Below are 27,826 nucleotides of genomic sequence, written 5' to 3'. Positions count from 1 at the left end.
TTTTCTTTCTTTTCCACAGACAACGCCAAATTGTGTGAGTAATTTTCTGACCACACTGCCCGCTTAGTAACTAGCTAGAGAGCACTGGCAGAATAGATGGCACCTGACTGACCTACAATAGAAATATAAAAATCCCATAGTGGTTCGTCTACCCGGGGGCACTCCGACAATCAAGTCAATATATCTCTCAAAGATAATCAATTATTCAACTCACAAGCTTGAGCCAAAAAAGCATACCTTAGACCCATGGGGGTGCCTCTCTTTTATAGCCAACATAAACCTAGTCCCAATAGAAGCCTGACTTCTATGGACTCAGGATTACTGCTAATCTTGGACTCCCAGTAAGATTAAGATAAGTAAGATTAGGATAAACTCTCTAAGAGTCTTATCTTTATACAAACTGAAGTCTTTTCTCATTCTAGGACTCTTGTCCCTCATCCAGGTTGAGTTCCCTTTTCATTCTAGGACTCTTGTCCCTTATCCACTTATCTTGGATTCCGATATCTTCAGAGATCACCTCGGCCTTGCCGAGATCACCTCGGTGTCACGACCAGGACACGTGGCACATCGGCTGACACGTCGGCATCACCTTGCCACGTGTTGGTACTCAGAAAATATATCCCCACATGTATGTATATTTTAAATATATACAAGTTTCATCTTTTATGTAGATATATCAAAGATGTTATGGTGATAATAGGAAATTAGGTTATATAATAGTGATTAGGTTATAATCTTAAGAGGCAAAAAAAAAAAGTAAAGGAAAAAAAAAAGCAAAGAGAGAGAGAGAAAGAGAGAGAGAGAGACGGGGTTAGGGTTTTATTTTGGTGGTTTAATTAATTCTCCAAATGATTCTTTGATCTTCAAAAATAATTGTGGGTGTAAAACACACTTTTCTTGATTTATGTTTATTTTATTGTTATTATTTATTTATTTTTGTTTATTTAATGTTGGTTTAATATTGTATTAGCATGAAGATGATGGGTTGATTTCAATTATTTTGGTTAATTGTATATGCAAGGTTTAGAGTTTTTATATATATTTATTTTATGGATGTAATCATACTTATGGATAAATGAAATTAAAATAAACTAGGAACGCATAGATAAATTTCAAATGCTCCACCATGACTCCAAGAATTGTTGTTTATTTAAGTAATGGTGAGAAAATAGTGTAATAATAAAAAAAAAAGTGAGAATTATGATTGAATGCCTTAGGCTCGGCATTGTTATGTTTATTCTCATGAGTAGATGAGGAGTTGTGTATATATATATTATTGCCTCGTTCTCAGGAGTAGATAAGTGCTCTGATTTGCGCACGTACGTATATGCTAACCGTTCAGGAAGTGTGGGTCAAACTCAGGACGGCATCCCCGTACAAGTTTGGCTTTGGAGCAATGTTAGGTATACGAGAGGCACATGGAATATATGTGCAGGCCGGAAGTGAAGGGCCGAAGTAGTGGAGTTAAAGTACAAAAAATTAAATATGAACTTATTGGTATAGTTTGAATTGTTTTGATTTGTACATCTCAAAAAAAAAAAAGAGTAAACAACCTCGTTAAATTACAAAATTTGGGCAAAAGCATGTATACATAATTCTAGACAACTTTTCTATTTTAACTTTTTACTAAAAGGGATCGATTAGATGTTGTAATTGAATGATCTTGGTTATAATAGTTTTTATTCATTTTAGCAATGCAGACTTTAGATATTGTTTTAACCCACGAAACAAGCTCATGTTCATTGATTTTGCAAAAAATGAAGTAAGACATTATTATGAACATTTTTCGTGTTTTGAACTTTTCTGAAAAAAATCATCTTAAGACAGTTTCTTTTCGTTTTCAGCTTTAGGTTTTTCGGTCTAATTCTGTCTAGGTTCTTCTATCAAGTTTTTCTCTCAACCTGTTAAGTTTCTAGTAAAACCTTTCATGTTAGCTTTTAGGAAATTTGATTCTGTACAACATTTGTTCTTTAAGTTTTGGTCAATTCGAATGATTTAAGTATGAAGTGGGTGGAGATAAGAAATAACTACGGTTGTAGGACTTGTCTTTCGGACTTCTTTTGTTTTCTGAAGTTTAGGGTTGATATTAGTTTATTTATTTATTTTATGACCTTAGTATTTTGATAATTTGGCATTGTGAATTATTTTCTAACTTTACATTATGTAAGTTGTTTTGACTATTTGTTGCTAATTTAATGTTGAAGGTTTTGGATAGTTATGAATTTATGATGGATGGTTTGGTTGGCATTTTTTAATTTTTTTATCCCTTGTATTTTTTTCTTGAGCATTGAAGTTTACCTAAACTTTATGGAGACGAGAATATTTAGATTTTGTTTCACCCTTAAGTTTTGAATGATAGAATATTGATTGGAATTTGGTCTTAATTTAATATTTAACTGTCCAAATTTTGAGACGTGACAAATATTCTAATGGCGCAAATGTCATTACTTTTTTCACAAACAAGTCAAATATAAATTTCATTTTGTGGTCCGATCACAAGAGAAATAGAATCGCTTATTAAATTTTGACATTTTATATATTTGACATGAAACATAGCACATCATTTTCAAAGATAAAAGGTTTGTCGCTTAATTTTAACTTTGTCAAATTTGTAAGTTATGTAACATTTTTTATTTTAATTTTAAAATTGTCCAATAAAAATTAGCTTTATTTTTTGAATTTTTTTTTTCAAAATTATCAAGATAAAATTGTAAAACCAAAAATATATAACTAACAATTCATATGTATTACCCGCACACAATGTGTGTGCCACGTAGGGTGGATAAACAAGAAGTCGAGTCAGACTTATATTATATAATAAGGGTATATATGTCATTTTAAATCTGACCTAGGTTGACATATAATCTAATCTGACCATCCTAAATAGTTCGAAATCTCAAGTTCGCTCACTTAACCCAATAGATATTAGATATGAATTGTTATTTAATTTTTTTATTATTATTATTATCTTGAAGAGCTATTAAGTAAATATAACATTCGTTATTTAAATTTGAAACTTTAGAACGTTAATAAAATTCCATTGTAAAATAAATATGATCTCTTAACAAATAATCTAAATAAAGCCCTCAAAACAAGTATATATACTTATATTTTATTATTTTTCTAATTTATTTTGTAAATAAATAATACAAAATTAAAGTTAACATTTATGAAAAATAGGTGGTAGCTCGAAATGGGTGAGGGTCGAATGGCCCGAAATTTGAAAACCACGTCGTTTTGTGATTTTCTTCTTCTTCTTCGTTGAACTTCATTGAACACAAGAGAACAGAAGGGAAGAGGAGGAGAGAGGGAGAAAGAGAGAGGAGAGGAGAGAAGAGCTCGTCACCTCCGCCGCCTCCGCCCACCGTCCTCGTCACAGCTCGCAGCTTGTTCGTCGCCTCCGCCCGCCGTCGCAGCTCGTCGCCTCCGCCCCCCGCCTCCGCCTCCAGCCCTAATAATTGGGCCCCCTCCAGTCCTTCTCCTCCTTCCTCCTCCTTCCTCTCTTCTCCTCTCTTCTCCTCCTCCTCCTTTTTTCCTCCTCCTCCTTTGATTTTCTACTTCTTCTGGAAAAAAAAAAAAAAAAATGACACCAAAGGGAGGGGATGAAACGGAGCTGTGTGTGTGTGTGTGAGTTTTCCAGAGGGAGGGGATGAACAGAGGGAGGGTGGGTGTACAAAGAAAAGGGGTGGGTGTACAAAGTAATTCGGGCCTTTCGACCCACGTCATTTCGAGCTACGAAATGCGATTGAACATTTATAAATGGACAAGCTGTACCAAGCAAACCTCTTGGGGCACTTACGGGCTGGTAGACTCTCACTTATAAGTTATGTTTCTTTTATCACCTATCAATATCCTAAAAATGCTCAGCCTTTACCTTTTTCATCTCTAATATCAACACTGCCATGGTTCCCCTCTCTTCTCACTAGCGATCTCTAGCCTTCGTCTTCAACTGCCAGCAACCGCCTCTAACGATGTCTTTCAATAATTCTCTAATCATTTTTTAATAAAACATCTATCTCCACCACGTCACTGTTCCTACCAATTCCTTAGATCTAGTGGTGATAAGAGAAAGGAGAGATGAGTTGGAGAAAGATAAGGCAATTTTAGCAATGATATATTTATCATTGATAACATTTATCAGTAGTTACGAGATCATTTAATTAGTTACTCAAGCTCACACTTAGTTATTCATTAATAGAAACACACACACTTACACACAAAAATACATTGATAAATTTATTAATTGATAGATATATATATTTTTTTTTCAAAAATGACTTGGACCCCAGTACCCCCACTGTTTTTTGATTTGCTCAATTTTATTTTTTATTTTTTTTTTTGTCTTGCTCTCACAGCCCCCTACGTAGAGGTGGGGGTGCTGGGGGGGGGGGGTCCCCAGCATTGTTATTTTTTTTTTTATAGACAACAAATTTGGTTTAACTAGATCTTCACCATTAGATTGATGGAGATCCATCGCTATGTAGAGAGAGAGAGAGTGTGTGTGTGTGTGTGTCACGACCCAAACCCGCCCCTATAGGCTAGAGTCATGATCGGCCAATAATCTAAGTTCACATATGGCCTCAAAGACAAAATTTCAAAAATATTTAAATAATAACAGGGCCTAAAGCAGAAGCAGAACAGAATAATATTGTCCATTGAGTTGTGTATACATGATGAACTGAAATATTTAAAACATCTATTATACACATATACATATACAATACATATCTTATACAACTCACACACACATACAAATTAGACTTAACGAAAATACAAAGCTCTTAACTAAACAAAACTATAGCCTCGACATTGAGGCACATCTTAGGTGGCTTGACAAAAGGGCAAACTCTGAGGCAAATTGTAATGCTGACCTTCTAGTTGCTTACCTACATATATATATATATATATATAAGGAAGATGAGTAAGTTAGAGCCCAGTGAGTAACATTAAGGTAAAGGGGTTAGTGAACGAATTCCAAGCATATTATATACGTAAAACAAATCATAATAAATTAGTCTCATAGCTTAACATAATAATAGTACATCCAACAAAACATAACATATCGTCTTCTGACTAGAGTAATAGGCCCCGGTCACCGATTATTAAATATAACACCACTTTGTCAAGTGGCTAGCGAGATCTCGTAATCACATAAATGTCATGGACCCGCATTAACATGTTGTCCCCCATGACTTGGGACTTTTTTTGGATGCCATAGTACATTCAAACATAGGACATTTGTTCACTTAAACAAAATATTATTTCAGAAATCATAACTTATCAAATAACATTTCGAATATAATTTATATGAACATATCTTTACAATAACGTTACTCACTGTAGGTTGTATCGATATAACTCTTCGAACGTCCAACTTACACAAAACACATAAACATATCGAAATACAAATATTGCTCTCTTTATCTCATATAACTTCTCTTTCTTATTCATTTATTTGTGTCGATTGTTACTCATTAATCTCTCATGAGACTTAAATCATGCCTAGAAATACTTGGAAAAAGATGAGAACGAAAATACAAACACAGAATGATTTTCCACAATGTGACAAAACAGGGTGACCGCTGGAGCGGTGAACATGGGTTCACAGTATTTTCAGACCTGCAAAAATATTTTCTGGTTGCCTTCAAAGTGCGCTCGAGCGATAACTCGACCGCTCGAGCAGTCTGCGATTTTCAGAACTGCTAATTTCATAAAAATGGCTTCCAAACTTATTTTCAGAACTTGGGGTCTAGTATGGCTTGATCAAAAACATGAATATACTTTAGAAAACATAATTTCATAATCATTTGTAAACCATTTGCTCAAACTCTTATCAATTTATTATGGTTAAATCCAAAACTTCAATGCATGTAAAGATTTCCAAATTCTTTTTCTTTGAAGAATAAAACATGAAATTGAATATAGAAACTTATAAAATTTCTAAAATAAAATGCAATTCAAGGCTTTCATGCATCAATAGTTCAAAATCCAAACCCAAAATCATGAATCCATTATTAATTCAAATTCTTCAACTCTTAACTCTTCAAACATGAAGTACAAACTGCAAGAATTTCTAAAGCAATATACAAGACATGAACTCACTTGCATGTATGGATTCTTAAATTCAAACTCAAAATGGTGAAACATTATATAATCTTTCATATTTTATCATTAAAGCTCAATTTCTTCATCTCTTGCTAAACTCCTTTTAATTTCATGAATGTGATTCCAAACTTAAATTCTTATTCAAAATCCATTTGCCTACAAATTCCATGAAATTGATCTTAAACTCTTCTTAATTTCAAGTATAAGGTGAAGATTCTACATGAATTGAGTACAATCACATACCTTAAGCTTTAATTTCAAGATTATTGATGATTTCCCCTTACGCTTTCTTCTTCATCTTCCAATTTCCAACACAAATATGGGTTTCCCTTTCTAAGGTGAGCTCTCCATCTCTCACTCTTGAATTCTCAAGCTCTCTCTCTCTCTCTCTCTCTCTCTCTCTCTACATTGCGCCACAAAACCATAGAAAACAACTCTCAGAACATTACACCTATACACACACCTTATTTCTTAACACCACAACACACACAAGTGCGCACTCTCTAGGCTTCCAACACAACACTTACTTGCACGTGTGCACACACAAAATTTCTCTATATACCCACATCCACATACACCCTCAATTCTACACACCCACTTCTAAAGTTAATTTCTATTCAAAATTAGACAAAAAAATGACAGATTAACAGTGTAAAAATATTTTATTATATATAACTCGCACATCCGACGTAAATTTAATTTTTAATATAATAATGTATTTTTTATATTATGTGACAGTTATTGTGACATTTTCTATCTAATTTTGGATAAAAGTTAGTTTTATGAGTAAAGTAAGAAAAACTTGAAATATGAAGGGTCAAAATAAAAGGGCCTGGCTTTGGTCCAGTCCACCATTGGACTGGACCGTGCTGTTGGGCCCGTGGGGGCCCACCACGGGTCCCGTTTTGAAAATCTAAACCGTTGAATGTGTAGAACTCGTCGAGTACTTGTAACAAGCCCGCGGGGGGACCTCGCCACAGCTCGGACTCGACTTTCTGTCAGTCACGGTTCTAAGTCTGAACCAAAGAATCCAAATCCGGCAAATCGTTTTTGAGAAAACTGATTTTTGAAAGAAGTGCCAAACATGGACTGCTTTGCCAGATATAGAGTCGCCACCTAAATATTTTATTTTGGGAAATTTAGGAAACCCTGACTCGGTGCCAAAAGGCCACGTGTCCGTCATTACCAAAGTTGCCTCGGCTCGGGAACTTGGGTACGATTGGGGAGGTCACTTCGTGAGCACCCCCGCTCGCCCGGTCATAGACCGGCCTCTACTAACCATGATATCAATTTTTGAAAACATTGTGAGTTCTTATTCCGGTTTATTAGCCTAGGTTACTATGTGATGCGCACAGCATACAAGTATAGACTAGATCGCCTGAATTGGAACAAAACATTTCATGTTCGTTTTTTGAAAATGGTTTGCTACCCGCAGGTAGGCTTGAAACATTTGATGATTTATTCCAATTCAGATAACCCGACCTTCACCCACGAGCATTCAGGCAGTTATATCATATAAGCACATAGCCTCATGGTAAGCATGCTATTCAGGGCGTTCACTCACACGCATGCAAGGATGCTAAAGCATAAAGCTTACCGAGTACTCCAAGCCAAAATAGAAACTTCATTAGAAATCATGCATGATCCTAAGTATACAGAAATGCCTAATGCAACACATACAAAATGCAATTATAGTAGGCTCGGCTATTCTAAGATGGCATATGGAATGCTACAACTATCATGTATTCAATTTGGTATTGAAAATACAATGCAGTTAGTATGATGCGCCGAGCCCGGTGCCTGCGAAACAGATGAGTGAATGCAATCATGCTATCATACTATATGCTAATTGAAACATGCCCTAATCTAACCATCATAAGCGGGTAAATAAAAGGGAGAAAGACGTGAGATTGGAAGACATACAACACACACACACACACTTATTACAGTTGTGCCCTCGCGCAGAGGGTCCAAATAAATATACAGTCCGAATATTACAGTCCCGAATGAAAGAATATTACAGTCCCGAGATATTACAAAATCCTAATTTAATTAACAAATTCCTAATTAATAAATAAAACCGGCATGCAAGCCAGGGACTGCCTTGCTTCTGATGGATGATGCATGTCCGGGTTGTCTTGCGTGGAAATCCACCGGAATGCCCCAATTAGCCTCTGTTTACACCTGTTCTTGAAATGCGTGCCAAGTCCCGGAAAGTTACTGATTCCTGATTTTGCTGCAACAGAGAGCAGGAAAGGGGCATAGCAATATATTTGCACAGAAATATGCATGTCTCGATCCTCGTGCCACCAATCACGCATACCGAGGCATGATGGCCGAGGAGTCGAAATGCACAACTCAATATAGGATGAATGCACATGAAACTACAGCTAAAACCTAACTCCATCATGGATAATCCGGAGTGTCGGTGACTGGGGAAATTGAGACACATTCCGTCACTCGGAGTACGAAATGTACCTCGTTTCCCGTGCCCGGGCTAACTCCTATTCCGGACACGATGCAATATGCATGATATGCATGAAATGCAACTAAGATACAATCCTAACATGCACAATGCTATGAAAATGAGATGCCTCGAAATGCGTGCACACGGGCACGCAAACCGAGAAAATGACAGAATGAGATGCAAGTGACTAAAATGGCATGGGAAAGGTAACATGGACTTATACTAACATGAGAGAACCTCAGCCACACTCACGTAAGAAGCCGGTTGATGAAAATGAGGTGCCTCGAAATGCGTGCACACGGGCACGCAAACCGAGGCAATGGCAGAATGCGATGTAATGACATGAAAACATGATATGGGCTTATACCAACATGAGTGAGCCTCAGCCACACTCACATAGGATGCCGATGGATGAAAAATGAAGTGCCTCGAAATGCGTGCATACGGGCACGCAAACCGAGGCAATGACAGAATGTGATGTAATGACATGAAATGGATGGCAATTATTCTAATGGAATTCCAGCACTAAAATTTGGGGAAAACAGTCCCGAAATGAGGCGAAATAATGCCAAATGCATGGAATTGTCCCGAAATGCGAATTTAGGCACCCGAAATGGCCTATAGCTATGCCAAACATGCACAATATGGACATGCAATGCAAAGACAGAAGCTAGACAGTCCCAAAAAAGGCACTTTCACAGTTATAATCATGGTCAAACAGCAAGCATAGGTATGGCAAAAATGGCATGCAAGAATAGGGGCCAAGAGAGGGGTAATGAAGCAAGTGATATAAGCAAAATCCAAACTGAAAAATTTCCCTCTACAACATTGAAGAGGGACCAAAAATATGAATATTTTCAGTATATGGAAACCTCGAAATCAGTGTACAAACATGATAGAAATGTGATGCAAAATGAGGCTCAAAAGTGGCTATAACATGAGATATGCAAAATAATCACCAAACAGCCAAAGACCCTTAATAAAACATGTAGAATGGGCCAAAATAAGACTATTTCCAGAACTGTAAAATGGCCAAAAACAAAAGCATGGTAGGCTAACTAAACATGCAAGAATGGGGAATAAAAGAGAGATATAACATGAAGTGGCATAAGGAGGTCCCAAACCATGAAAGGACCTAAATGAAACATGAAGAATGGACCAAAATAAGCACCTTTTCAGAACTATAAAATGGCCGAAAACAAAAGTATGGTAGGCTGCCATTGCATGCAAGAATGGGGAATAAAAGAGGAGTATAAAGGTAGGTATAACATGGAAGTCCCAAATGGTGTTGAGCCCTTCTTCAATGTTGAAGAGGGGCTCAAAATAAGCCTAATATCAGTTTACAACATGCTCAAAAACAGATTGATCATGGGCCAAAAATAGCATGCAAAATTATGACATATAAGAGGATCAATGAAGCAAGTGTATCATGGAGGGCTCAAACAGGGTTGAGCCCTTAATGAAAGGTGAAGATGAGCTCAAAAGAGGGCCCTTTTCAGTTAGGGCCGGAGCTTGAAACAAAAAGCAAGTGGGGCTTACAAATGGATCAAGAAAAAGGGTCAAAGAAGAGAAAGGTTACTCACCCTTAAAGACTAAGACTTTTGTTGCTTCTTGGACCAATTTGCAGCTCCTTTGGCCTTTGAGAAACCTTCCTTGTTGCTGGAAATGAGGTGGTGGTGGTAGAGCTTGGTGGTGTAGAAGAAATGGTGCTTAGGGACTTAGAGATTTTCAAGGAAATGAGAGGTATAGAGATGGAGTTGTGTATGGAAGCTTGAAGGTGAAGTTTTCTAACCCCAACAAATGATCTAGCTTGCTTGTTATAAGGGGCAAAGAGGGGGTGTAAAGGTGGGGGAAAAGGAGACAAACTTTCCCCCACAAAATATCCCCCGGATAAAGATCTTTTCTGGGGGATAAAGCTCCACAGCTGTAAAGGGAACAGTGCAAGGAGCTCGGCCGGCCTGGTACTTTTGCTGCAGGTGGCCGGCCGGCCACACCCCCTAGCCGGCCGGCTAGGGGTCAAAAGGGTCAAGCAGATTTTCTGGCCGGCCACCAACTGGTAGTGTCCTCCTATGTGTGTACAACACAACCCTGTGGTTAAAAGTCCAAGAAAGTGGGTCCAAGGGGTTCAACATTAGCTCGGAAAGAGGGGGTCAAAAGGGTCAGGTGGAATTACTGGCCGGCCACCAACTTTTAGGGTCCTCTCATGTGTGTACATCACAGTTCGGGGTCCCGAAAATGGGCTGTTAAGCACCGAAAGTGGCGTTCGGCCACAAAGTGGGTTTCTCAGACCCCAGTGTCCCTCAAAAGGGAGCAAATAGGAAGTATGCCAAAAATTAGAGCAATAGGAGATGGTTAAGCGGTCCCGAACCGAGGCACACGGCCTACGGTCCCAAAAAACCAGAAACCGGACTCCGAAATGGGCAAAATGGCCTACGGCCACCAAATGTAGCCTACGGACATTGAGAGATGGTCTACGAGACCTCTCCCTTCCCTCAGGAAAAGAAACAAAGAAAACCGAGCCTGGTTCGCAAACCGAGGCAAAGTACAAAAGAGAGTTCGGAAGTCCGGAGGCGGGGCTCACGGCCGCAACTCTGAAACTTCTGAACAAGCACATTATGCAACATCACCAAGTGCTCAGTCGGTGACGTCTGAGTCTTAAGGTCGGTCAAAAATGGGGTGTCTACAGTACTATATGTTTATAAAAAATCATGTTGATCGGATATCGATAGCTATGTGATCAAAACAGTTTTTTATCAACCGTTAATTTATTCACCACCCATTTTTTTTTATACAAAACTGATTTGATAACATAGCTATCGATATCCGATCAACGTGATTTTTCACAGGCATATAGTACTCGACGATTTCTACACATTGAACGGTTCAGATTTTCAAAACGGGACCCGTGGTGGGCCCTCACGGGCCCAACAGCATGACGGACTGGACGAAAACCAGACCCAAAATAAAAACTATAAGTGTTAAAGTGGAAACGTGACCCAACATAAAATGACAAAGTGTAATTTATCCTTAAAAAATGTTTTTGAAAAAGTTTATGTTAGTGAAAAAGGTTATATTTTTGTTTTTTAATTCTTTTTTTATTTTTCCCTAAAAATCTTTTATATTTTCAAAAAGTTTAACTACAAAGGGGTAATTTTTGGGACTAGACTCTATAAGGAACTGAAACTTCAGATATCACTCTTAGATGGTTGCTACATAATAAGACCACTCAACCATAGAGTGGTAAATTATGGACTTGTACACAAATAGGGATTCAAATCCACGCTCCTAATACTAGGAATGATTCACTTTCCCACCACATGTGTTGTAATCTAAGTAACTGGCCCAAAGAGAATGAAACTTGAGACCTTGGGGCATATGCCTCAAATGTGCCACACCCCCTCACATTAAAATAAATAAATAAATAAATCCTTTTCTAAGTTGATACCAAGGCCTTAATTGACGGGCGGCTCTTTTGCACTGTAGTCTTTGGATTTTTTTTTTTTTTTGGGCTATGGAGTTTAAGAGGTTGAAATAGCGACTGCATAAAATCCTCAGATTAGAGCATCTACGGGATGCCTAACAAATTTTGAACTAAATTCTAATTAAAAATTTATTTTTTTATTTTATTTATTATTATTTATTATTTGTAACGCTTTATTCTAAAATTTAATTTTATGATTTATTGGATTAAGCAAATAATCCTGTCCAAAGCAGCTTCTAGAAGATTTTAGGAAAAGTTGTCATATTCTTCAAAAATAATAATAATAATAATGGTACAGAACAGGTCAGCCGGTAGGATGTCTGGTTGAATGACTTGTAATAAATAATAAAATATTATATTTCATATTCCAAAAAAAAATGGTGTAGTAGTCGGTCGTTCGGCAGGATGTTCGGCCGGATGGCCAGTAGAATGTCCGATCACTCTTAAGAACAAATAGTAAAATATTGTATAACCTGTGAACAATGCATCGCTATATGAATTGATTTAGTGTAGCAATGCCAAATTTAATTTTGAGTGTAGCGAAATTGATGGAGGAGTGATTTTGCACCTTGTTAAGCAAATTTTGTCCTAAAACCATAGTCAGCTTGATGTAGATGCTCTTATAACTATTTTATCACAAGTTTGAATAAAATATAAAAAGTTGAGAAAATTAGTGAAACATCCCTCTTTAACTTTGTGCAGTAGGAGAAGTCCAAGATATTTTTTTTATTAGCTAAAGTCCCTCGATGAAATTTTTTTGTGATCATACTAGAGAAATTTCAAAAATTCTCTATGAAATCAGATAAATTTCTCTATATCGGGACCGAAATTTCTCTAAGTTTGGTAAATTTTCTCTAAGTCGAATTTTATCTGTAAAAATGTTGAAGAACCTTAACTACTATGAAAATATTTTATCTTATAAAATCTTAATATCAAGGACTTTAAAAAAATACCCCTAAAAAATTTCACGGTTTTAATATAATTATATCTTATTTTTTTAATTTTAATTTATATAATTTTATCAATATTTTGTTAGTTATGTGGATGAAAAATAATGTTGTTATCTCTTTTTATATTGAATTATATATTTTTTTTCTTAGGGCAAATTACCGGTGGTCGCTACATTTTGTCACTTGTATCATTTTGGTTTCTACACTTTCAATTAACACGATTTTGACCCTTAATTTTAAATTTTTTGTCAATTTGATCCAATTGATAATGTTGTTACTGGTTTTGATTGAAAATAATCACGAAATTGGTTGAGGTTAACTTACTGAAATTAGTAAATTTATAATTTCACTCTCAAAAATATGACACTTGCCACTTATATACATTTTTTTTTAATAAAAAATGTTAAGAGTTGTAATCAATTAAACCAAATTAAAACAAAATCATAAATTTATAGTCAAAATCGAGCCAATTAATATTATAAGAACCAAAATGACACAATGACCAAAGTATAGGGACTACTATCACAATTTGTCCTTTTTTCTTATTTATCCTTGGATGTTTATATCATTTTCATTAATTTCGATTTATTTAAATTTACTAAAAAGAAAGTTCGTATAATAATTATACTAAAACAGTAAAAATACTTGTATTTTTTTCATTTTTTTTTAAAAGTCAATGTAATTTACCTTATTTATTATTATTCTTCAGAAAATCATCCACATGGCTCCAGTAGTCGAAGGACTCCTATTTCCAGTATTGTTAGCACCATAAATAAATAATTTTGTTATTAGTTATTATCCATATAATTGCAAGACATGGGGCATTCTCCAACACATTTGGAGGTTATGAGAAGTTATGAATCATTAAATACATGTAAAAAGATCATGGAGGACAAAGTGGAGAACATGGACCATGAATTGGAGATAAAGAAGTTATGGAGACATAGAGATGAAGTAGAAGATCATGGAGTATGAAGTATGTAGATGGAAGGATATGGTGGTTATTAGGTAGTTTTTTTTACAAATATTTGCCTATAAATAGTCATTCATGGCTACATTGTAAAGGAATCCATAACTCAAATCAAAGAAAATTGATTTTTATTTTATTGTCATTTATATTTCCTGCACTTCATTTTCGAAACATAGGAGTAGAGGTAAATTTTCTACACTTTATTTTATGCACTTCTTTTTTGAAGCATAGGAGTAGAGGTAAATTAATGGTTAGTTTGATTGTTACTCAATAATCTTTCTCCATCTCCATCCTTCTTCTTTTAATTTTTCTTTTATCCACACTTGGCAATTTTGAAGTTCTCTTAATTGAGGCAAAGAACTGTCAACACAATCGATTGATAATTGGTTTAAATTTAATTTGTAAGGATTTTTTAATTCTTGCTAGCACACTTGCATTTATAGTATTTTCCGTCGTAGGAAAAAAAGGCAACATATATTTTTGGCACGCCTAGTGGAACGTCAAGTGTAAGAAAAAAAAAAATGAATTAGATTCGTCCATTGCAAATAGTCTAGATGAAATATTTTGGCGTAGATAAAAAATTTTGGATCTTCATGATGAGATTCATTTTCTTGATGAAACAAACATCCATCCATTACAATATTATTTGGTAGAAGAAAAAGACACGATTTAATTAGAGAAATTCATGAACTTGATAAAATGGCTAATAAAACAATCATCTTGAAACATTGTTCTTTTAAAGCTTCTAAAATATGTCGTGTGCACCTTCGGAGCAAGGTTTTGGTTCTTTTTTTAACAAAATTGAATCATGTTAAAAGAACCTTCGAATGCGTTTCTCCCTTCGAATACATTAATTAATTGCTAAATATGGTCTAAATTGTTGTACAACTCTTCATGAATTTGAGGCTCCTCATTCTGAAAGAGTTGAGGGGGGTAATGTTGGCACCATAAATAAATAATTTTATTATTAGTTATTATCTATATATTTACAACACACGTGGCATTGTTTTACTCATTTGGAGGTTATGAGAAGTTATGAATCATTAAACACGTGTGAAAAGATGATGGAGGACAAAGTGGAGAACATAGAGCATGAATTGGAGGTTAAAGGAATTTATGGAGACATAGAGATGAAGTGGAAGATCATAGAGTGTGAAGTATGGGAGATGGAAGGATGTGGTAGTTATTAAGTTGTTTTTTCCTACAAATATTTGCCTATAAATAGCCATTCATGGCTACATTGTAAAAGGATCCATAACTCAAATCAAAGAAAATTGATTTCTATTTTCTTGTCATTTATATTTCCTGCACTTCATTTTCGAAACATAGGAGTAGAGGTAAATTTTCTACACTTTATTTTATGCACTCCTTTTTCGAAGCATAGACGTAGAGGTAAATTAATGGTTAGTTTGATTGTTACTCAATCATCTTTCTCCGTCTCCCTCCTTCTTCTTTTAATTTTTCTTTTCTCCACACTTTGCAATTTTGAAGTCCTCTTAATTAAGGCAAAAGAACTGTCAACACAATTGATTGATAATTAGCTTGAATTTAATTTGTAAGAATTTTTCAATCCTTACTTGCACATTCGCATTTATGGTATTTTCCTTTGTAGGAAAAAAAGCCAACATATATTTTTAGCATACCTAGTGGGACGTCAAGTATAAGAAATGAAAAATGAATTAGATTTATCCATTCCAAATAGTCCAGATGAAAACTTTTGGCTTTCATGAAGAGATTCATTTTCTTGATGAAACAAACTTCCATTCATTACAATATTATTTGGTGGATGAAAAAAGATACAATTTAAGTGGAGAAATTTATGAGCTTGATAAAATGGCTAATAAAACAATCATCTTTAAGTATTATTCTTTTGAAGCTCATAAAATATGCCGTGAGCACCTTCAGAGCAAGGTTTTGGTTCTTTTTTTAACAAAATTGAATCATGTTAAAAGAACCTTCGAATGCGTGTCCCCCTTCGAATACATTAATTAATTGCTAAATATGGTCTAAATTGTTGTACAACTCTTCGTGAATTTGAGGTTCCTCATTCTGAAAGAGTTGCGGGGGTAATGTTGGCACCATAAATAAATAATTTTATTATTAGTTGTTATTTATATAATTGCTAGACATGTGACACTCTCCTACTCATTTGGAGGTTATGAGAAGTTATGAATCATTAAACACATGTGAAAGATGATGGAGGACAAAGTGGAGAACATAGAGCATGAATTGGAGGTTAAGAGAAGTTATGGAGAGATAGAGATAAAGTGGAAGATCATGGAGTGTGAAGTGTGGAAGATGGAAGGATGTGGCAGTTATCAGGTAGTTATTTTCTACAAATATTTGCCTATAAATAGTCATTCATAGTTATATTGTAAAGGGATCCAGAACTCAAATCAAAGACAATTGATTTCGATTTTTCTTGTCATTTATATTTCCTGCACTTAATTTTATACACTTCATTTTCGAAGTATAAGAGCAGAAGTAAATTTTCTGCACTTTCTTTTCAAAGTATAGGAGTAGAGGTAAATTAATAGTTAGTTTGATTGTTCACGTAATCACCCCGATTGTCCACTCAATCATCTTTCTCCGTCTCCCTCCTTCTTATTTTAATTTTTTTTCTCTACACTTAGCAATTTTGAAATCCTCTTCATTGAGGCAAAAGAACTGTCAACACAATCTCTTGATAATTTGGTTGAATTTAATCTGTAAAGATTTTTCAATCCTTATTGACACGCTCATATTTATAGAACGCTCGCATTTATAGTATTTTTCTTCGTAAGAAAAAAAGCCGACAAGTATGCATCTAGATTATCAAATAGCAACTTTACTTTTTTTTTACTTGGAAAATACTTAGTACAAATAAACATTTTTCTTCTTTTTTCTGAGTTTGGTTTTACACCAAGCTTTAAGATGAATCAATATTGACCGGGGTGTAACAAAAAAATATTAAGTGTGATTTCCTTTCAAAACATCAGTTACAAAATTTTTTGAACAAATTACCACAAAAAAAAATAAAAAATAAATCCCACGGTTTGGGCCATGTAACAAAATAGACATTGAATTTTTAATTTTGTCAATTTAAACCTTATATTTTGGATTTGTTTTCAATTTAAACCATTTGCCTATTTTTGTTAAGTAAAATCAATAAAAAAATTTGATATTTTAGTCATTAAACTCATGAAAAAATATATTTTAGATATTTTATATATACCTACATTGAGTTTAATGATTAGAAATTTTTTTCCCGTCAATTTTATTTAACGAAAAGAGGCTAATGTTTTAAATTAAAAATAAATCAAAAAATTAGAATTTAAATATTCAAAGTTTATTTTGTTCCAAAACTAAAACTCTAGAGTTTTTATTTTATTTATAATTGTCCCAAATTTTTTTTTATAACAGTCAAAACTTATCGTATCATGGACTTGTGAATTAGTTATTAATCGAAACATATTGAGAATCAACTTATACACATTTTATTTTTATTTTTATGAATTTATTAAAGACAGATCAATATCAGAAAGGCAAACTGTATGTGTTGACAACGATCGGCCCAAACTGTATGTGTTGATTGATATTTGAAACCATGGATGACACCTTATTAGGCCCAAATAAATAGGGCCTCCTATTTGAGCATTCCAATCTTATAAATAAATAATAGGTAACTGACCCAAAGGTCCAAGCCCAACATATCATATCCCATTTAGGCTCAAAATAAATTTAATACTCCATTAAGTCCTCAAATTATCAATAAGACGAAAATACCCACAATATATCATCCAATTTACACGAGCGCAACCATCACCCACGATCATCTCAGTCTGATCAATACACTGTCACATCTCCGCCGCTCGAAATCAAATTCTCAACCCTCTATCTCTCATTCGTTCAACTCCATTCCCTCTAAAACCCTACCCTAACCACAAAACGAAACCGTTCATCTTCATCACCCACGATCATCTCAGTCTGATCAGTACACTGTTACATCTCCGTCGCTCGAAATTGCATTCTCATTCCTCCATCTCTCCTACGTTCGACTCCATTCCCTCTGAAACCCTACCCTAACCACAAAATGAAACCGTTCATCTTCAACACAACACCAAGCCGTTCATATTCTCCAATCGGCGACTCTCAACAACACGAAGAACCATCACCACTCTGAAGAAATTTCATAGTTCCTGACTTCCGATTCACAGAAATGGGGAAAAAAAGTAACATCTCTCTTCACTTATTCATTATTTTTCATTCAAATTTGTACATTATTCTTTCATAGTTCGTATATACACATTTTACATACTTCAAAATGTATAAACCTTCTTTTATATGTTTTAAAACATTCTAGTCCCCTGTTTTTAAACGTTCTAATCCACTGTTTTTACACATAAATTCCTATTTTTGCACATTCAACATCTTATTCTTATTCTTGTTGTTCAATATTGGCTTTTCTTATTGTTATTTTTGAATACTTAATCTTCTCATTGTTATTGTTGTTGTTTACAAAATACAATGGGTCGTTCCGATTGTTGATACTGTTTATAAAAACTGCAACATCATAGAGTTTCATTTCATCACTCTACAAGTAACATATCTAAATTTATTCAAACTGCAAATGAAACTACAAAATTACACAGTTTAATCACTACTCAAAACAAATAGGTAACTTATTATGAAGTGCAAATCAAACTGTCAAATTATACAGTTTCGTAACTGTTACCAACAAATACATATAACTTCATATTAAACTGCATATAAAACTTCAAAATTATGCAGTTTTGTCACTATATTACTCATACCCTGCTGTCGCTTTCATTTTTTCAGAAATAGCTGTTGGAAGATATTGGAAGAAATAAACCCATATGCCCAAAAATCCAATCAGGGATTTAAGTATCTTTCCTTTTGAAAGTCCGTCTCCTGTATCCACTGAAATGCCACCAACATCTCCCCCTCCACAAAAAACCCAACCACCACAACCAAACACCACAAACCCTACCAAAAACCCACAAAACAACCATACTACCTACAAGAAAAAGCCCAAAAACTACACCACAGACCCCACCCACACAACAAACACCAACCACACCTCCAACCACAATAAAAACAAACAAAAGAAAGCCAACAAAAAAAACAAGAAACTCCTCCAACCAAAAAAAGAAAGCTCCAAGAAAGCCAATCAACTCCTATAACAAAAACCAAGGCATCAAAAGGGAAAAAAGCAGCAGTTCCTGCAAATAGAGTCCAACAATTTAATTACCATTCCAACATCGGAACAGTAATCAAACTGTTGAAGAGGGTCAAATTCATAAAAGCCCAACAGACAGAGTTGGAAAAAAGCCCTTTTTGACCCATTATAAATGCTCTCTCCTCAACACAACTGAAGGCCTCTTGGTGCAGATGCTACAATTCCATTGTAGCAAAAATGACAACACTCTACAACAAAAGAAAAAGAGCATTTATACTTGGCAAAAAGGAAATGAAACTCAGAAACAGTGATGTCAAGCTCATTTTTGGTATCGACTATGGAGAAGACAACATCACCACCAAATCCTATGCAAGACCAAAGGATTTTGAGCTTCCATTTTACAAACGAAGATGCAAATCAGTAAAGAGATTGGATGGCAAGTCTTTGACCAAAATGTTTCAACAAACAAAAAAAAGAAAATCAACCAATGATCGACAAGATCTTGCAAGGGTCATCACCCTTTACTTGTGCTTGAAACTTCTCATGCCTACAACAGGCCATACACTCAGTTGGAGTTTCCTCAACTATTTGACAATTTCAACAACATCAAGAAGCACAATTGGGTTGAGGCAATAAAAGACACACTGATGAATTCAATGGCAAATGCAAACAACAACCCAAGGCATGTCACTGGATGCGTCATGTTACTCTTGGTAAACACATTACTCAACTACTTCATACAAAAATATTAGGCATCCACCTATTTCTAACTATCTAACATATTTCAATTTTTTTTTACAGTACTGGTACTGTGAGCATAGTAAACTCCTCCGACCATCCAACAAAGAAGGCTTCCCAAGGTTTATGAAATGGAACCTTGGCAAAATGTACTCCAAGTGGAAACACATCAGCCTTGCTCACTTTGAAAAGGTATTCAAACTCTTCTACACTATCATAGCACAAATCTATTCAACACTCCTTTCACAGTCATTATAGTAAAAATCATGTTATGAAACTGTCAAATTCTTCAGTTTCAAATAACATATATTCAACACTTGACTCACATTATTCACAGTACAAATCCTATTATGAAACAATAAGGGTGTGTTTTGTAACGTTTACATTTTCAGTTTATATTTACAAAAATTTTATAAACTGATTTTTGTTTATTTTAAAAAAAACATAAACTACAAACGCGTTTGGTAATTGACAAAATGTTTAAAAAAGTTAAAAATATAAAAAAGAGTGAGAAATGGCAAGTGGCGGCGGAAGACGGTGCTGAAAAGTAGTGACGGTGGGTGGTGGGTAGCTGGTGGTGGCAGGTGGGTGGGCGGGTGGTAGCGAGTAGGTGGTGGTGGTGGTGGTGGTGGTGACGGGTGGTGGTGGCAGGTGGGTGGCGGATGGCGGGTGGTGGTGGTAGGTGGTGGTGGCGGTAGGTGACGGGTGGGTGGGTGACGGTGGCGGGTGAGTGGTGGGTGACGGTGGCGGGTGTGTGGTGGGTGGTGGCGGTGGTAGGTGGGTGGCGGATGGCGAGTGGTGATGGTGGGTGGGTGGGTGACGGTGGCGAGTGGTGGTTGGTAGCGAGTGAGTGGTGGTGGTGGTGGTGGTGGTGATGGGTGGTGGTGGCTGATGGGTGGCGGGTGGGTGGTGGTGGTGGTGGTGGGTGGTGGGTGGTGGGTGGTGTATGGCGGGTGGGTGGCAGGTGGCTAGTGGTGGTGTGTGGCTGGTGGTGGCAGGTGGTGGATGATGGTGGCAGGTGAGTGGTGAGTGGTGGTGGCAAGTAGGTAGCAGGTGGTGGGTGGTGGCCGGTGGATGGCAGGTGGGTGGTGGTGGTAGTGGTGGTGGCGAGGGGTGGGTGATGGTGGCGAGTGGGTGGCAGGTGGGTGGTTGGCGGGTGGTGGTGGCCGGTGGTGGGTGGTGGTGGCAGGTGGTGGTGGGGGGTGGGTAGTAGGTGGTGTCGGCGAAAGACGGTGGTGGAAAATTGTGGCGAGGTGGTGGCTAGTGTTGAGTGGTAAAAAGAAAAACAAAAAACTCAAAACTCAAAACGGAAACACATTTTTTGTGTTTTCATTTTTTGGCCAAATTTATAAACTGAGACCACTGATTTATAAATCAAAAATTTTATCAAACAAGTTTTTATTTGAGTTTTTTAAATTTTTGTAAATATAAACAGAAAACTGAAAACGTAAGTGTTACCAAACGGCACCTAAAAGTTTGTAGTTTCAAAGCACAAACTTATTTAACATCACTCATGTTATGAAATTGTAAAAGTTTACAGTTTAAACGCACAAATCTACTTCACATCACTCATATTATGAAACTGTAAAAATTTTCAGTTTCAAGCAACATATTTCGACACTTAACCCACATTACTCACAGTACAACTCATCTTATGAAACTGACCAATTTTACAGTATTACTGATATATGCCACATTGTTCCAATGCAGGTTAACCAAAGTGCTTTAACCCCAATTGAACAAGAAATACAGTTATTGCATGTCAATCAAAGCACATCAACAGACTCTTCAGCAAAGAAACATGACCACAAAAAGGACAATAAGCGAAAAAAGAAAACAAAAGCAACCAAAAAAAAAAAGACTTCTAGACAGTGATGAGGATAATTTTCTCAAAGAAGAACATCAATCAGAATCAGAACAAGAAGAACAACAAAAAAAAAAAAAGAAAAAAAGAAAGCAAAAACCACAAGAAGAACCAGAAAGTGATGAACAAGAAGAAGAGAGTGATGAAGAAAAAAAAACAAGTGACTGATGAAGAAGAAACTGAAGAAGAAGAAGAAGAACCTGATGAACAACAGGACAATGATGAAGCAGAAGAAAGACAAGAAGCAAAAGGTGATCAACCAGAAGACACTGATGAAAAAGAAAACCAACAACAAGAACAAGAAGAACAGCAAACAAACCAACAACAAGAAGTCAATGAACAAGAACTGACAAACCAACAAGAAAAACTCCAAGAGAAATCTGACATATTTCATGCACAAGGTAAACTATTATCTAATACTAAAGCAAACTGCAAAATTTAATTAAACTAACCAAAACACAATCCAACATTTTTATAGGTCATGACCAACCACAAACACCAACCAAATAGGGCGAAAAGGACAAGCTCATATCAGCCATGAGAGCACAAATGCAAGATATGGAACAAAAATTCATGGCTGAATTGCGTAAAAAAGAAGATCAATTGAAGGAAATGTCAACCAAAAAAACTGGCAGTCCTGAGAGGGTGATTTATGCTCCGGTGCTGGGCCGAGGTGTAGACCGAACAAGTTGAGGGCCCAGCAGAGCATTGGGCCGAAATGATCGACTGTTCACCCGGAGATGGGCTACCAGAACTTGGGCCGGGCAGAGTTTGGACTGTGTGCTGCCCCGGACCGTGCAGAAGGTGCTCGGCCAGGAAGTGACCGGTCAGACCGGGATGCTCGGTCCGAGGATTGTCGAGACCAGACAGACCGAGAGGCCGGCGCTCGGAAAGGCGCGGTCAGCCGAGGTAGTTGATTGACCGGCGAGGAGGCCGACCAAAGGAGGAGCCCGGGTTAAGCTTTGCCGAGATGCCGTCTAGCCCGGTCCTCATTCGGTTATCCGGCCAGGTGCTTAAGGTATGAAGCACGGTATGACCGAGGTAGGGCAGCTCGGCTGCCGAGCTCCAGCTATGCTGGCAGGCAGTTGAGAGCAGGTGATGAACGGCATGGTTTATGCTGACAGATGGGATAGCAGAGCCACGTGTCAGGAGATGACAGGGAGTGGATATGGGGCACAGAAGGTATGTAAGCGTGACTGCGCCCCCCCATTCGGGACACACAAACATCTCTGTAAGAAAATCCTTACACTCAAACACTCTCTCCCTTCTCTCTATTCCCTCTAAGGTGTGTGCTAATTTGACCGTCGGAGGGTGTTTCCGGCCACACACCGCCGGGTAGCTCACCGTTATTTGCTCGCAGGTGATCGGATATCGACGGAGCTCGGAAGAAAGGAATACGGGCACGCCGGAATATTTGCTCCCCGTACAATTGGCGCCGTCTGTGGGAAGCTTGACAGACAAAACCTTGTCTTCCAGGTTCATCTGATCGCCGTCTATGGCAAACATCGACGAGTTCCCGTTGTCCGCCATCGATGGAGCCACCCCGGAGTATACCCGAAGGAGAGAGGGACCACCTGCCGTCCATCCAATGGCTGAGTTGGGGACGCCCACTAGGGGACAGTCAGGAGACGCGCGGGATAAGCGTGGAAGGAGTCATGGGCATTCACGGAGTCCAGACGGTCACCGGCGGAGAGACTCACACGCCAGGCGACTGGAAAGCAAGTTAAGGGACCAAGACGCTGTCATCAGGCGGATGGCGGTGGAGATGGAGGATCTCAAACGGCATGTCAAAGGGAAAGGTGTAGCTGGAGTGGGTGACCACAGTGAGCGCACCCTATCCCGCCGTTCAGGCGGACAGAGCCAACGACATACTCAGTCCATATCTATCACCAGAAGTTACCAGGTTGGTGATTCCGACGTGCGTGCAGAAAAGTCCAGCGCGCAAGACAGCACCTACAAACCCTCACGTCCGGCGACGACGTCGAGGTATTCTTATTCAGCTCAGTCAGAGGACTTACGGGCAGTATTAAGGGAGCGGGCTCGCCGGCGCGAAGCTCAGAGAATACCAGCTTTCCAGCGGCTCTCCTACGGGGTTCATGCCAGCGAGGAGGTCGGAATGCCTCCACCCCGCCAAACAGTGCCAGCATTTGAAGATACAGATCTGGCCAGGCTGAGTGCCACCCCTTTTTCCCTGGAAATAGAAACAACGCCGCTTCCGGCAGGCTTCCACCAGCCTAAGTTCACGCTCTACGACGGCAAAACCGATCCTTACATGCATGTGAGCCACTTCCGTCAGGTCATTGCCGGACATAGGCGGAATGACGGACTTATGTGCCTAATCTTCCCGTCCAGTTTAGGTGAGCTGGGCTTAAAGTGGTTTGAGCGGTTGCCGGAAGGGAGCATACAACGGTGGCATCAGTTGGCCGAAGCGTTTGTTACGCGCTTCAAAACCAACACAAAAACGCCAAAGGAAGTTGATCACTTGCTGAGTGTCAAGATGGAACCGTGCGACACACTGAAGGCATACAATTCCAGGTATTGGGAGACCTTCAACGAGATCCTGGATTGCCCGGTCAACCTTGCCATCACGCAATATAAGCGTGGTCTCCCGGTCGGACATAGACTGCGGGACTCGCTTACCATGCACTAACCGACCTCCATGGGCCAGCTCATGCAGCGCATCAATGAGCACATCCGAGTGGAGGATGATGCGTCAGCTTCCACCGTGAAGGCCACTCCGGTCGGAACAGACAAGAAGACAACAGGCAAAGTGCACGCAGTTGGGCAAGAGTCCAGCCGCTCAAATGACCGAGCAGAGGAATCCGACCGAGGTACAAATCGTAAAAACCGGGGTAGAGGACGTCGGAATGACCGGGATGACTACCCCCGTGATGACGTTGAGGACGCAAACAGGAGAATGAAGGCAAGGACTGGCATAACCACGGTCTTTAAGATTCCAATCTATCGCATACTTAGCGAAATCCGAGACGAGGAGTATGTCCGGTTTCCTGCCAAGTTGGGCGATGGACAAAAGGGGTACAATCCGCGGTATCGTTGTACGTTTCACCGGGAGAGGGGCCACCGGACTGAGGATTGTTTGCCTTTGCGACAACATTTGGAAGAATTGGTTGCGGCCGGGCATCTGGACCTTTACATTGATGGCGGCGTGAAACCGAATCTGGCTCCGGTCGATCCCAGGGGACAGGATGACCGAGATGCCCCACCTCAAGGAGTTATTAATGTCATCCACGGCATCGTGGAACCGGAGCGTGTCTGCGAACTCCGGGGCATGATCAAGAAGGCTGAGCATATGAGGGAAGTGTTGTCAGTGCAACCTGCCATCAAGAGGGGGAAGACAGAAGAGAAAGACGTGATAAGTTTCACCTCAAGAGATTTAGAGCGTATCCAGACGCCGCACAACGATGCTCTTGTAGTAACACTACGCGTCAAAGAATTCGATGTTAGACGGATCTTGATCGATCAGGGAAGCTCGGTCGAGATCATGTATTATGATGCGTTCAAACAGCTCAAACTCCGTGAGACAGACTTGGCTCCGGCCACTTCACCACTGGTTAGATTTAACTCGCAGCCGGAGTGGCCATTGGGAAAGATTATCCTGCCGGTCAAAGCGGGATCCGTGGTCAAGCAAGTGGAGTTTTGGGTGCTACAAGTCCCTTCAACGTACAACCTTATCCTTGGAAGGGGATGGCTCCACGCCATGCAAGCCGTGGCATCGACCTACCACCAGGTGATGAGATTCCCCTCGGCTATGGGGGCAATCGAGGAGATTTGGGGTGATCAGGTCATGTCCAAGCAATGCTTCGTGGCGGTCAACGGGAGCCGGGCTGCCAAAGGATTCGTTCAAATGATCGAGGGACCGGAGGACCAGAGTGTCCTGGATGATGTTGGCACCAAAGCCGAGGACAAGGCTGTTGAAGAATTGGTTGAGGTGCGGATTGATGCCGAGCAGCCGGACAGATTCTTCTTGCTCGGTTCAAGTCTCTCGGCCATGGAGAGAACCGAGATGATTGAGTTTTTGATGGCGAATATCGAAGTCTTTGCATGGTCGCCCTGTGACATGCCTGGCCTTGACCCAAGCTTTATCTGCCATCACCTCAATGTCTTTCCTGGCGCAAAGCCAGTCATCCAGCGAACAAGGAGATCGGCGCTGCATCACGCCGAGGTAGTTGCAGAGGAGGTAAAAAACTTGCTTGAGGCACGAGCAATACAGGAAGTGCATTACCCTCGGTGGATTTCCAACACGGTAGTGGTGCCTAAGAAGAATGGAAAGTGGCGAGTTTGTGTCGACTACAAGACAGTCAACTGAGCTTGTCCAAAAGACAGCTTCCCTTTGCCGCGCATTGACCAGCTAGTGGATTTGATGGCTGGACACAATCGGCTCAGTTTCTTGGATGCGTACCGCGGCTATCACCAGATTGCCATGCATGGGCCTGACCAAGAGATCACCTCTTTCACGACTCCAAAATGTTTGCTCCTTTGCTCGGTCGGACAATGGAGGCTTACATCGATGATATGGTGGTAAAGAGCCGACGTGAGGCAAACCATTTGTCCGACTTAACCGAGATGTTCGCCATTCTGAAGAAGCACAAGCTGCGCTTGAACGCCTCGAAGTGTGCCTTTGGTATGGGATCCGGGAAATTTTTGGGCTTCTTAGTCACGAACCGAGGCATCGAAGCAGACCCTACTCAGATTAGAGCCGTGCAAGAGTTGAAGCAGCCCAGCTCGGCTAAGGACGTGCAGCATCTGGCCGGGATGGCCGCCGCGCTTAATCGATTTATAAGCCGGTCATCAGATCGCTGCCGCCCTTTCTTTCAAGCCTTGAAGTCAAAGTTCTCATGGGATGACGAGTGTGACCGAGCTTTGACCGAGCTCAAGAATTATTTGTCTTCTCCGCCACTGTTGGTTACACCAGAGCCCGGTGAGGAACTCTACCTTTACCTTGCCGTCTCCCAGCACGCAGTAAGTGCGGTGTTAGTCCGGGCTGAAGGGATCAAGCACCTCCCAATTTTTTACGTCAGTAAGACCTTGCTGCCGGCTGAGACGAGGTACTTGCCTTTGGAAAAGCTTACGTTGGCACTGATGATGGCTTCGAGGAAATTGGCACATTATTTTCACGCCCATACCATCGTCGTACTGACTGAGTTTCCCCTCAAAGCCCTGTTGGAGTGCGCAGACTTTTCAGGCCGAATTTTAAAATGGGCGGTCGAATTGGGACAGTTCGATGTGAAGTTCCAGCCGCGCACCGCAATCAAAGCCCAAACCTTGGCCGATTTTGTTGCCGAGTTCTCACCTGGTACTCATCCGGTATGCCCGGTCGATATTGCCGAGGCAGATGATGAGACGCACACAATGCCAACCGAGGAACAACCAGCCGAAGAAGGTCGCGCCGCGGAGTTAGCGCGCACCTCCGAAGTTCCCTCAATTTGCACGGTCATACTACCCGGCGATGCGATGACGGAGTTGTGTATCACCAACACATCCACTCTGTCCGGCACCGCATCACCAAGGGGGGAAGGAATGGTTCCACACAGCTCAGAACTTGATGATTCGCCTACGGACTTGGGCATTCTGAACCAACTTGCTGAGTCCGGTGTCGAATCACCAAGGGGCACTGAATTTGAACCGGTCAACACCAAACTTGGCACCGCACAGCCGAGCAGTTGTGATCCCATTGCCCTTCGCAACTCTCAGGACCCATCTGACTGCTGGAAGCTTTTTGTAGGGGACATGTGGAAGCTTTTTGTTGATGGAGCGTCCAACCGTCATGGCGCCGGCCTAGGTATTGTTCTCATATCCCCGGACGGCCTAACCATTGAGCATTCTATCACACTCGGCTTCCCGGCGTCTAACAACGAGGCTGAGTACGAGGCGCTTCTTGCCGGGCTCAAAAGCGCAATTCAAATGAAGGCTGCCGAGCTTCTGGTATATAGTGATTCCCAGCTTGTGGTCAACCAAGTTTCAGGGATTTATGAAGTGAAGGACGACAGGATGGCGAAATACCAAGCTCTGGTCAGGGACCATATCAAGCAGTTTGAGGCAATCCGAGTTCAA

At 39.4% G+C, this 27,826-nt stretch overlaps 1 long non-coding RNA gene across 1 annotated transcript; it reads right to left on the bottom strand.

Annotated features, from left to right (window-relative positions):
• Positions 1–4,599: 4,599 nt before the first annotated feature.
• LOC145796522 (uncharacterized) lies at positions 4,600–6,569 on the bottom strand. Its single transcript, XR_014336992.1, has 2 exons — positions 6,349–6,569; positions 4,600–4,886 (listed from the first exon to the last, which is right to left on the bottom strand). It is a non-coding gene; the product is annotated as an uncharacterized LOC145796522 (long non-coding RNA).
• Between the last annotated feature and the right edge of the window lie 21,257 nt (positions 6,570–27,826).

The sequence above is a fragment of the Camellia sinensis genome, chromosome 8 (genome assembly GCF_055761805.1).
Source record: "Camellia sinensis isolate YWXY chromosome 8, ASM5576180v1, whole genome shotgun sequence".
NCBI classification, from domain to species: Eukaryota; Viridiplantae; Streptophyta; class Magnoliopsida; order Ericales; family Theaceae; genus Camellia; species Camellia sinensis.
This window is presented reverse-complemented; position numbering and strand designations above follow the sequence as displayed.